Here is a 13,665-nt window from a genome sequence, read left to right on the forward strand (position 1 = left end):
ATTGAGTTGGATGGCAGCGTCACATTCCACGCTTGCTACCTAGGACTTCCTTTCGAGTCACTTACAGCTGTAGAAACACTTCATTTCCCAAAGTTCCTTGTTCACTTCGGCAGGTATGCAAGGGGCAGATGTGGGGGCTGGGAAAGGCCAGCCGATCCACATGTTCATGTGTTTTCTTCAAGCGCCTTTGAGCATCTCCACCAAACCCAGTTTGTCATGGTAGCATTCTGTGTTCTATGGACACCTACGGGAACATGGACCTCACAGACTACAATGTTCGATCATTGTTCTTTTTTGCAGCTACTTTCCAAAGTATAAACAGCAAATTCTCTTGTGTCAAGATTGGGTTCTCCTTCTATAGGGCTCCTTGGTGGTCAACAAACCCTTCAGGAGAAACAAAAGAAGGTATCAACCGTAAGGGCAAGTTTTTCTCTCACCGGAACATGGGTTTGTCCCCTTCTCCGGTAAGTGGACGAGCTGTCACAGATACTGAGAGTCACTCATTTGCTCTGAACCTGGGACTTTTCCCCATACCCTGTATTCCAACTCTCTTTTGCTCTGTGCCGTGGGCCATTTATTTTACAGCCCTCATTGCTCAGATTAATTGTCCCCTCAGAGTAATGGGAGAAAACAATGGAACCAAGGCTAGTGATGGGCTGGGAAGTCTGGGGGATCATCTGTATATCTCTTCTGTGGTCTGCATCATGGAGCAAGTGGGTATTACCACAAAATATAGAGAAAAGAAATGCTCAATGCGCTTTTACCACGCATTCAGAAATAACAAAAATGTTGAATCCCAAAATACCAAACATTGGGGAGCGGGGAATTTGGGGGTGTCCCCCACTCTCCTTGTCCGGTATAATGTGATTGGCCGCTTTCAATCGAAGGATGTTGGCAGAAAAAAAGTTTGGAGAAAAAGAAGTAACCCGTACCCACTTCATTGATAGGAAACGGACGTGATAGGGAGAATGCGGCACAGTGTGATCTATGTGAACGCAGCGCGCCCCTGTTTTCGGATTCGAAATAAAGGGGCAAGCAGGAATCACGTAGATCCAAGTAAATACTGGCCCTCAGCCCAAATCTTTCCCATGTCTCATAATCCAGCCTACAAAATGTCATTTTGTCACAGTAGTTATGAATGCATCCACTATAAACATGTAATTTCCTACATATCCTACTAGATCTGAAATGTAGGCATTCCATACATTCGTTTACAGGGTATACAGAGGAGGGCTATGCAAATCTTAGCAAACACCCCTAGTTAGTAGCAAGCAAAGAAAGGCATACCGCCAACACAAAGAGAAGGGACAAGGTGGTTAAAGTGTATGACTGTATGTATGAAATCATATGGTTTGATATAGTGTGTACCTAGCTGTACAGCAATGGTGTACTGAGTAAGTAGGGAGAATTAAAAAGTATTTTGTACAAAATGTGGAGTGGAAAACACACAGATGAGTATAGGATGCAGTTTTGCAGATAGCAAAATTGAAATTTGAAACTACAGAGACCTACTATAAGGGTTGGAAGAAGAAGATTTGTTGAAGAAGCCTAGCTGAGGAGAGCCACACTGTTGGTAATCCCCACCCACCACTAACCCACTGAAGGCACATATTAAATTATTGGGGAGAGTGGGATCCTGACTGCTCTAAACTACAGGAACCAGAATTTCTTGCGCTGACATCTCGGTACTTACTAAAAGGATTTAACCGTAAATACCTGAATTAGATCTGTTTTCCTGATGATTGGAAGGCTTCAAAGCATGCTTGGAGGAGAACATCCCTAGACTGTGGGGCTATACATATTTAGTATTTTTAAAAACAGGTTCTTAAAAAGATCAAAAAATTACTGTCTATAAAAAGGTGAAGGCCATAAATAGTGGAACTCAAAGCATTACGGTTACTACAAACACTCAGTGGAAATTCAGTATTTTGAAAAAATAGGCACACTCCCTCAGACTACAAATGAAAATGTAACACATTACAGAAAGATAAGACTCCCAAGAAAGTAATATTGTGAGCATATTAACTAGTTATAGAAAACAAAGCTGGCAATCTAGTTACTTTCAATAGCTGTACTGAACCATTTTCATTGAGAGAATGCTATTGTATTTAGATTTTGATGAACATACATTCTGTAGGCTTGAAGAAAAACACATCTATATATATAAAACACTTAGGTATGTTTCCATGCTTGTGGGATGTTTTTACCCATGCATCCAAGCCCTACAATAAAACTGTGCAGTACTGGCATGGAAAACATCATGATGGCCAGAACTCCCCAGAGAGTGCACAGGGAAAACATGAAGAATAGGCTGCCACCCATTTTTGCCTATGTTGTGAGCACAGGAGGGCACTGCCTAAAACCACCAGTGGGCTACACACACAGTATCCTGAAACCATTGGGAATGGCAATGCGGATTGCCAAAAAAGCAACTCAGAACCGTGGGGAATTCATTTTCGTAATCCCAAAAATGGTTGCATTACCAGTACTCACCACTATCAGAAAGCCGGTGTTTTAAAACCACCAGACTTTTGTGTAAAACTGAACAAATGAAACAAAACCAGACCAAGGAAAGACTTGCTAAGAGGTGGATACAATGTAAAACTATATTCTGAAATGACTTGAAGGAAGTAATTATTTAATGTATATGTAAAAATTGTCAGTTTGATTTGAATGTAGAAAACTGGGAACAAAAAGTGACATTTAGCTGAAACCTGGCTTAATGAAACTGGATTCTGCCTGACAACTACCCCCGACAGGAGTTGAAACCTGCTCAGCCACTCCCCTTGCCAAAAGGAGTTGTCACCTCTCTGATTAGATTAGGGGTGGAGCAGCTGGGGACTACAGGGAGTTGAACAAAGGCCTGTCCTGGACTCAGGCAAATGTTATATTGGGGGGCCGTAAAGTGGCTTCCTCTTAGGGGAAACTGGGAGGGGCCGTGCCTCTGCTAGCAGCTGAGCTTGGGTGAAGTGGATAAACCAGTTATTCCACCCTGTGATGTGGGAAGCCACACCCCTTTTTGACCAGAGCATAATTTTAAAAAGATAGATAACTCATAGTGCGGACTTGTCAGAATTATATAAGTAATATCATTATTTTTGTGATTTTTCTGTGAACATTTTAAGAGGCGTTAGGACCCTGTGGTGTATTCTGGGGGGTTGCTAGTGGAAAATAGGGTCTCACTCCAAATGTATGCATGTTAAAAATCTGACACTTTATCATCTGTAACCCATATCCCTGGTGCACATTTGTGTAAAATCTGGAAAGGTTTAGAGGTCATTATCTGGATGAAAAGGGGAGAATTCTGTCATCAGTGGACACGACATCGTACAAAGACAGGGATCGGATGGTTTGGTGCTACAGAAAATATGTTAACTGGACCTATAATATTAGAAAAATGGTGCATAGATAAATATGTATTTGGGTCAGAAATTGATTTGTGTGCAATCTGACAAGGGGAGGTTCCTCTGACCATAAAACCTACAGCATCACTCTGACTCACATTTCCTTCCCCCAATCATGGGGGAGGGGAGAATTGGGCCAATGACAAGTGAGAGGGGTAGGTTTAGTTATGACCAATGCACACACCCACTTTCCAAAACACATAAAAAGAGACTGCTGGGACAGATAGAGAAAATTCGATTCCATTTGCTGCGGAGCATGCTGACCGACCACTTCACATCCAGAGATCCAACACTTCCAAGCTAAACAGAGACTACAGAACTTTGAACCAAGAAGGCCCACTGCAAGAAAACGTATTTGTCAGCAGGCCTCAAAATCATTTGCAAACTCTTCCACAGCCGGGCGAGCTGTCTGAATTCTTTTGCCAAGAACTCTTGCCAGTACCCAGAAAGCAGTGTTACATCCAGAATCCACTTGATCCAGACCGGAAAGCAGAGCAGTATCCAGAACCAGAGGCCGCTGAATCCAGAGAGGCTAGACCAGCAGAGCAGAGCTGACAGGACCGCTGTGAGCAGAACCAGTGACCCAGATCGCTGTGAAGTGCCGAGACCAGAACCGGAGTCCAGTCCAAAACCTGACCAGATCCGTGGCGAGGCCCATTCCTGCACAAAATATCTTGTGAGTACCTAGCAGAACTGTGCAGAACCAATCTCTTAGTTAAAATAATCTAATCCAAACTATTTTAACCTAAGTAGAACTGCCTCCTAGAAATCGTGTCATCTGTCATTTTTAAAGCTGCACAACTGTCACCTGTCAATTCTGCAGCTGCAAGCTGTCACCTGTCATTTTGAGTTTACTTTAAGTCCGAAAACCGACCTTTACAAAATCGTTCATATCTCTGGAACCGTTTGTCCTAGGAAAAGCTGAAAGCTTTCCTCTGAAAGCTTAGAATCTCAGCTTTCCAACGAACCTAGATTTGGCCTGATTTCTTTACCTGTAAAAAGATAGCAGCTTTTTGCTTTCCTCTGTTAAAAATGTGTTTGCCTCTTAATAACCATCCCTGAATCATTGCTAAAGTGAGCCTGAGCTCATCCCAAGTATCTCTCACTCACCCTGAACCTCCTAAAGGGAATTAAAAGCATTTTCAGCATATTTCTCACTTCATTGCCACCACATTCAAAGCACTTGGGCCTGTGTTTTAAAACTCATACCGGTTTTCTCTAAGCTTGCTGGGGTGGGAATTGAATTTCGTATTGTATTTGATTGCATTCCTGAGAACTGTGTGTGTTACTTCCATCTCCTTCCATTTCTTACATTGCATAGGGGAGGGGGGTGAATTGCCAGAGAAAAAGTGATTATCCTATCTTTTGCTAAAATCATATCAAGTATTTCTGTACTGCATTTTATTCCTCATTGCTTTTCCCTTGAAATCATAAAAGTATTTTTGCTACTTTATCCATCCTATACTAACTCCTCATTGATTATAAAGAAGTGTGCTAGTGTCAGATTACCCATGGTTGATTAACATTATATTTATAAGGGCGATATCGATTATTAATTTATTATAAAAGCGTGGTATCTATATTTTGTTTTATTTCTCAAATAAACCTTTTAAACTTGCAAAACAGAACTACTTCTTGGCTCAGTGGGGCCAGGGGGATTCTAAGAGAGGGGGGTTATATAGGGGTAGTCATCCAGAACTCATGAACTGGACATAAAGATATATCAATAAGGGTTTCCATTCAGTATCCCAGACTAGGCATTGACTTAGCTGTAGTGTTGAATTGAATCCTCTTACAAAGTGGGGGCTCGAGCCGGGATATTCTGGGTTAGATTTATCACTTGTGCAGATTAATACAGTGTGCTAACTGACAGGAGACATACATCCGGTCGGATCACCACGCTGTGTTACGCTGTAAATCACTCCTCAAAGGAACGCTCTAAGGAAACGGTCTGTTTTGCAAAAATAAAATACAAACTTCTGTAAGTCAGGAAGGAACTCAAATTCCAAAATGACGACACTGGTAGACATCAAAATAGCCAGAGAGCACTTCTTACATAAGCTATTTGTGAGAGGTGAGTGGACTCATCAGGACCAAACGGTCTGGTTGCAGGCAATCGCGCAACAGGTCACTGAAACAGGGTCAGATACATGGGGAGATCAGGGTCCCCTACATGTGGCCCTGAGTGAACTATATATGGCTCCTAAAGCCAAAGATGAACATAATAAGATTGCCAGGATAGCGGCATATTTGTATCTATATATGGGAGCCATGCAGGACAAATGTGCTGAAGGCCAAGATCTGGCAAATAGGCAACAGATGGCGTTAGAGAAGGCCCAATCTGATCTGGACTCTTCTGAGAAGAGGCTGCTCAGGAGCCAGGAGTCAGAAAAGGACAGCAGACAGTACATCACAAAAATAAAGGAGGATATGGATGTGCTGCAACAGGAAAAGGCGGACCAGGATACCAGATTTCTGGCCTTGCAGAAGGAGTACCAAGAAGGTTTGGACTCCTGTAACGCTCACCTGACTCCCACGGAGGCGCTGGCCTGGTTCGCGCTGCTGTGACCTCTTCTAAGGTGATGCGCAGGGTTCGGAAGACGGACTGGACCGGGCCCCCAAATCTGGCTTATCTGGCTCGCAGAAGTATCCTTCTGTAGGTGAAAATAGGGGATTAACTGTCTGCGGGGTAATGCAATCGGCCTCCCACTTTCCGCTCTCACCCTCCTCGAAACCCTTCTGTGATTCCTCGTAGCGTCTCACCTTAGGGTCTGGAAGGACGAGCTCTCCATCCTGCTTCTGATGCAGGGGCACGTTGGTATCCAGTTACTTCACTGGATTTTCGGATTGGTGAGAACCAAACTTGCTTGGCTTCCAGGTAAGTTCTTTTATAAGAGGTTCCCCTTGTGTCCATGCATTAATATACTAATGCTAGTGTCTTTTTCCCCATAGGGACCGGGGTATGGAATGCCGGGGCACAGGCACCAACCCGAGATGAGAGGTGAAATCCTTGTAAAAATCAGGTAAGTCTTTAATGAGCGTTTTTTGGTAATGTCTTTTCATTCGCTCATTAACGCTGATGTCTCTTTTTCCCCTTAGGGGCCGGGGTCCGGAAATGCCAGGATGTGGCGCGGACCCGAAATGAAGAGGGAATGAATCAACAGGTAAGTCTTAACATGGAGATTTAGCTTTCCTTATTCCCTTCTCTCTCTCACCTTTTGTTCTGGTCTTTTTCTCCCTAGGCGCTGGGGCGTGACTGCGAATCCGGATGATCGCTGCTGAACATGGAGGCGCCCTGTAAAGGTGAGTGGAATGCGGCGCTGCAGCGATCGACGCAATGAGCTTTTAAATAAAAGTCTTCCTTTTCAGGATTGTCGGCAAGATGTCTCCGGGATGCGGAATTTAGCAGGTAAGGACTTTTCCTTCTTCTGTTCTCTTCTTCTCTTCCTTTGCAGGTGATCCAGGATGCTGGCAGGTGTGGCAGAAGTCAGGATGCAGGAGCAGACACGGTGAGCGTCCAGCTGCTAGATGCAGAACAACGCGAAGCACGTGTGGCTGTTCGGGTGGGGTTTAAATAGCCTTGGAAGAAGTTCCAGGTATGTATCCTTCCTCCAATCAGGTATGTATCCTTCCCCGACCACGCCCGGATGGTAAATTAGTCCCACAGGTAAAGTAGTTCCTTTCAGGCCTCAAGGAGGCCGGGATCCTGCAGCATGGTCTGCATCAGGTAAGTGCACCCAAGCACTCCCATAATGAGCCTGGCGCCTATGGCGCCAGGACTGATGTCTTTTATAAGCCTGGCGCCATAGGCGCCAGGACACTGTCCAAAGGGCCCCTATATGGGGTTGCTGGGTCCTTCCTTGGGGACTGGATGTCCACTTTCGGGGACGCAGGGCTTGAACCGGCTCCCCGGGAGCGGGCATCATGACAACTCCCTACTGCAGAGCCAGAAAAAGCTGGAGCAACAATTAGATTTCAATAGGGCATGTGCCGAGCAGGTAGTCACCCTGCAAAGCCACCTAGATAGGGAGAAGGCAGAGAGCAATAAACTGATTTTGAAAGACCTGGATACCCAGGCAGAGTTTGACCAGGAGCGCCAGAAAGCTGGTGCCTTCCAAAGGCAAAGGGACGACCTGGCGGCACAGATGCAGGCTTTTAGTCAGGAAAGGGATACCTTAGGTCAGGAGGTCTGCCACTTAAAAAGGAAAATGGAAGAAAATCACCTGGCCCTCCAGGGACTGGGTGACCTCCAAAAAGAACACCAGAACTTGTTAGAGCACACCAGGAGGGTGGAGGATGCTCTGGCAAGAAAGGAGCAGGCCAGTAGGGATGGGACTGAGGAGATAACCCTCCTGCAGCAGAGACTGGCCCAGTACTCCAGGACCAATCAGAGGAGGCACAGAGAGAAATTGAGGCTCTCTGTCAGCACAATGATAGGCTCCAGCAACAGGTAGCGATGCAGGAGAGACTGATAGAGTCTAGTAAGGCCTTAACTGAGGAACTGAAAGTGCAGGCTCTTGCATTGCAACAGGGAGCAGGGGCTGATAGAGACGAGGTGCGCTGGGAAAGGGAAACGCCTGAGCATAACCTCAGGAGCCCTGGTACCAGAGGCCTTCATCTCTCCCAGTCCCTGGACTCTGCCACCCCCATGTCCCATCGTGCACATGAGCCCAGGGCCACGGAGATGGCAGATTACTATCCAGCTAGAAGTATGGGGCTCATAGGCCAGTACCTCCCAGGAATGGATGGGCGGGCATCCGGGTATGGGCACCCAAGCACAGTGCAATTTAATGGGGAACCCCAGGAGAGTAGGCCCATTAAGGGCATCCTGAAAACCTCTGCCCAGTTAGGTCAGTGGGGGGGTACCCATCAAATCCTGGCAGCAAGGAGGGATCTGAAGACTTCTCTGAACATTACAGGACACAGGAGACCAGGTCCCCACATTCTGCCAGCCATTCCCAGGCTCGCAGAATCTGGGAAAACCTGGAAGATCAGACGGGCACCTCTGGGAGCAGCGCTTCTGAGTCGGAGGATGAATGGACCAGGGTTACCCGAACCAAAAAGGCCAATAAGGCAAAAAGGGCCTTGCTTAAGGACCCATTGAAACAAATAAAGGCAATAAGGAGTGTCATCACGCCTTATCATAAGAACGCCAAGTATTCTGTTTGGGAACACTTGGAGCTCTATGAGCAAATGATGGAGACTTTCCATTTGAAGGACAGCCAAAGCTGTATTCAATATGAAAAGTGGACCTTCTCACCAGAATACTCCAGTTTCTTTGCGGGGCTGGAGGATCAAAACCATTCAAGGTGGTCCACATACAGGGCGGCCATCTTGAAACATTTTTCTGTGCACAGAAATCCTCAAGAGGCTCACAAGGCAGCCTACAATTTGCAATGTGGGGAGGATCAGGCCCCACAAGAGTTTGTGCAAGAATTAAAGCGTGCTTTTGCGCAGACCACCAGAAGAGTACGCATGGATGGCAGAGAATTTATCAATACGTTTTTCCATGCCTTACCCAAATACATAATGACCCAGCTCGTGAGAGATTTTCATGAGAAAAGATCTTTAGACTGGGTCATTGAACAGGCTACCCGGATCTATGAGGTGCAGAAGCCTATCGAAAATAAAAATAACGCGCCGAAAATCCCCAAAACCAACAGCACCCCTGCTGCTGCCAAGGTGGCAGAGGTAAAGGTTGCCCCCGTTTTAGATTTGGAGATGGGGGGGCCTAAAAACCTGCCTGCACCAAATAATTCACAGCCCAGAAGGCCCTCGGGCCAGTCACAGACAGGGAGTCGAGGAGGTAGTCCCACAAATGGGGTCCGCCGCTCCCCTGACTATGTAAGTCCCCGCTATAAGGGAAACCGACCAATCCTGGGTTATGTGTGGACTCCTCCAGCCCAAGGGGGGGGATCCAGCCAAGCACCTAACCCGGGGAACTTCCCTCCCAACTTCCCACGGGAGGGCTGAAATTCTCCAAATCCTGGGCAGAACCTTTTCCCCAGGTATCCACCCAATTTCCCGCCCCAAAATCATCCATCCTTCTTTCCCCAATTCCCTGAGCCCAGACAACCTAATCCGGGAGAGGGGAGGCCAAGGGTGGAGGGGTACCAAAATCTTCCCAACCAGGGGTACTACCAGAGAAGGGGTAGCTACCCTTCCCGGGACCAGCCCAGGGGAGAAAATAGAACCCCAGCCTGAGCGGGTTTCCCAGTTAGAGCGCCAGGTCCAAAATATGGCACAGGATCTGGGTCACATACTGAGGGCTCAACAGAACCCTCAGATGAGCATGCCACCGCAGAATGCCCCAAACTCTGGACCTGGTGCTCCAGAACAATGACGGGGGCAGCACCCCGATAACCCACCGGTTCCCAGGGAGGAGTCCCAAGGGGAAGGGGGGTGTAAAGCCTTGGATGAAGCCTCCTTCCCAACTTGTAAACAGCCCCTGGAAAACCAGGAACCGGAAACAAAATCTCCTACCCCTGAAAGTCGCCACCCAAGGAGCAGAGAGGAGGTAGGAGAAACAAAGTACCCAAACAGACCCAGTTTGTGGAGGTGGTACAGATCTTCCAATTTGAGGGAGAGGGATCCTCAGAGGATCCTGGGGAAAGGATCTTCTCCTTTAGAGATGGGGGAACTCCTCCCAAGGAAAAATGGGTCCCAAGGGATGTTAATTCAGACTGAGGAGATGTGGAGACTGAGCTACCGCCGCCCATCATCTCATCCCAGAACCGACAATACCGAAATCCCCTGGTTCAAACCCATCCTGGTGACTGCCTCCAAAAAGGGGGGGGCGGCACAGAACCGGAACCAGGGGAACCCACAATGGCTCTGATCTCCAGTTGCCAACTTTTTCTTTCAGATTCCCAAGGCTCTCCACAGAATTCTGCCCAAATCTCTGCGCTAACAATGTCCAAAACCAGGAAGTTAGCCCACCAGTTGTCCAAAAACGTGCATTATCTGTGCCCCCTTGAGGAGAAGGAGGGAAGATATTATGCCCCGGTACAAGTACAGGGCCAGGGTACAATTTTGGCACTGGTGGACGCTGGATCCCAAGCTACCCTTCTGTCCAAAAGGGCCTTTGATGAACTAAATGCAGGAAGGAGGGAGAATTACCGAATTCCTCTCACCTCTCTTCCTGGACAACTGCAGAACTTTGACGGGAAGGAAATTCCTGTTGAGGGGACTGCAGACTTGGACATTAAAATTGGGCGACACAAGGTGAAACACCCGGTCATAGTAGTGACTCCAGAGGGCACCCCTTGTTTACTAGGGAATGACCTCCTGAGAAGGTTGTCACCCCTAATAGATTGTGTAAACAAGGTCCTCTGGACCCAGACTAGCCGACCAAAAAAATAAAACAGAGTGTCAGCCATGTTAGTTTAAACGGCACCTGCCACATGGTTGAACAAAAATCTGACCAAGTAGAATTTCACTTCCAGAACAACCAAATTCCAGATGTGACAGTAATAGCAGTAGGACAACAGACTGGTGATGGGGGTCCTCTCTATTTCTGAAAATCAACCTTCCTTCCAGTTTAAGGTGGTATTCCACACTGGAAGGAAACACCCTGAAATTCTTTACTAATCCACAATCAGAAACTCCCACACCTATAGTCCAGAAAGATGTGAAATCAGCTCAGAGCCTGGCTGATAGTCAGCAAATTGGAGAGCAGTTGTTCATCCCTGTCCAGTTAAATGATGGGAAGGACTCTGTTCTCGCTCGAGTGTGTGTGAACAACGGTAAGAGCTTCATCAGCGAAGCCATGTTCCGCCAACTCCCAACAGATCCAGCCATTCCCACATTCAAACTGATAGACAAATAGGAAATGGACCTGGAAGCACCTAATTCCAAACATCTCCTGCCAAGCAGGTGTATGCTCAAAATCTCCATTGGCAACAAGAGCATAGTCCATAATTGTTGGGTCGTGCCGCCTTTTACTTAGGCAGTGACATTCTCAATCGCTTTGCCATTAGTTTGGACCTAATAAACTTCAAAGCTTGGTCCCGATTAGCGGATAATCCCATGGGCTTTGATGATCCAGAAAAAGCATTTAGGTCAGCTCAATTGCTACCTTATGCAGTTGAAATTCAGATCAAAGAGGAAGTCACCATCCCAGAAAGGACCCGACAATTCTCCCTGGAAGTGAAAGTTAAAAGAGGACAAAAATTGCAAAACCCTGATGCTTATATACATCTAAATGCTTCTCTCCAACAGCAAGGGTTGGGGGTAAACCCAACTCCATTAGTCAACATAGAACATGACACCATTCCAATAGAGGTGGATAACAGCGACTTAAAGAGTATTACTCTAGCCTCAGGCACCATTATTGCAATGGCGGTTGATGACCGACATTTCTCCATTGATCTAGGAAATTAACTGTTAGGACCAATCCCCAAGGACTGTTTTGACAGTGACAGTGATGACAAAACAACACCAGACAGGATCTTCACCCGGCATGGGGGGAACTTCCTGGTGTACACTTCTTGCCCTTACGGTAAGGAAGATGTGACTTGTGACTTCAGGAGGGATGAGGTGATTTTCCAGGTCCATGAGGGCTGCCTTTCCCACCGAAGTCTCCAGTCCAAATCAGCACTCAGACCAGGGACTTCTCCACCCAGCTGGGGAGGCCGCTGAGATAGCCAAACCAGAAGTCTTTCCAGGCTTCAGGCAGATGGTGGAAGAGAGAGTCAACCTAGCCGATGCCTGTGTGACTCTGGAACAGAAGCAAAAGTTGAAACAAGTTTTCTTGGATTTCCAAGATCTCTTTGCGGTAGACTCATATGACTGTGGTCGCACCGACATCCACACCACAACAATTCGCACGGACCCTGGAATGACTTCAGTGTTTGTGAAGCAATATCGCTTGCCTCTCGCATCCATGGAGTCCCTTACTGAAATAATTAAGAACCTTGAGTCCCGGGGAATAATCCGTCCAGTCCACAGCACTTTCAATAATCCGGTGCTGGGATTATTGAAGCCAAACGGCCAGTGGAGACTCTGCGCCGACCTTAGGGAGCTCAACAAACAGGTCCATACTTCCCGATGGCCTCTGCCCTACATTGACCAAGGGCTGGCCCAGATTCAGGGGTCACAGGTATTCACAGCAATAGACCTGACCAATGGATAATAGGCCGTGCCTGTCAGTAGGGAGGACCAATACAAACTGGCTTTTATCTTTGGGGGCCAGCAGTACACATGGACCAGGACTCCCTTCGGATACCTCAACTCCGGCAATGAATTCAACATTTTCCTACATAAGGCCATGCCCGACCTGGGTGCGAGGGGTAACCTGGCTTATGCAGATGATGTCCTCATCAAAAGTTCATCTGTGGAGGAACACATAGCGGAGATCCGTTATGTTCTGACGCAGTTGAGGGCCGCTGGAGCAAAACTTTCCTTTCAGAAAGCACAGTGGTGTAGAACCCGGGTTAATTTCTTAGGGCATGAGATTACTCCTCAGGGTCTCTGTCCCCAAGAAAAGAAAGTGGAAGCACTCCAGAAACTGACAGACCCCACAACTCTGCGGGAACTAAGGAGCCTCCTTGGACTGACTAATTACAGCAGAAAGTTCATTGAAGGCTACGCAGAGATCACTAGACCCCTGATTCATCTCTTGAAGGGGGGGGTCAAGTGGGAATGGGGTCCAGAACAATCCGAGGCGGTAAGACAACTCAAAAGAAGCCTCTCAAAAGTGCCTTGCCTAGCTTACCCTGTCAGAAACAAGGAGTTCTTCCTGGAGACGGGGTTCTCTAATACGTGCTTGACGGCAGTATTATACCAAAAGCATGACAAGGTCAATAAAGCAATCTCCTATGCGAGCAAAACTTTATCCTCTGTGGAGGACAAATTCAATGATTGTGAGAAGGCACTCCTGGCAACGGTGTGGGCATTGAAGAATTACCGCCCATTTATCCAGGGGGAACACATCATAGTGGAGACTCCACACCAGCCTCTGCAATATCTCCAAAGTGACAGAATCCGGGCCGGAAATGTGAGTAATTCCCGAATTACTTCCTGGATTCTGCCAATGCAAGGCTTTCCTGTGGAGGTCAGATATGGCCAAAACAAGAAGTCCCCTCGCGCAAGGTCTGGCTGACTTGCATGATTGCGCCAGAGAAAACTGACTCGAGGACGAAAGTCTAAAAATCAAGGACAACATGGAGGCATACCTTAATTCCCCACACAAAGTCTTTGAAGAAGACAAGTGTGAGGGAATGCCCACTGTCTATGTGGATGGATGCTCTTACCATGTTGA

The sequence above is a fragment of the Ambystoma mexicanum genome, chromosome 7p (assembly GCF_040938575.1).
Source record: "Ambystoma mexicanum isolate Mex_15411 chromosome 7p, UKY_AmexF1_1, whole genome shotgun sequence".
Lineage (NCBI taxonomy): Eukaryota > Metazoa > Chordata > Amphibia > Caudata > Ambystomatidae > Ambystoma > Ambystoma mexicanum.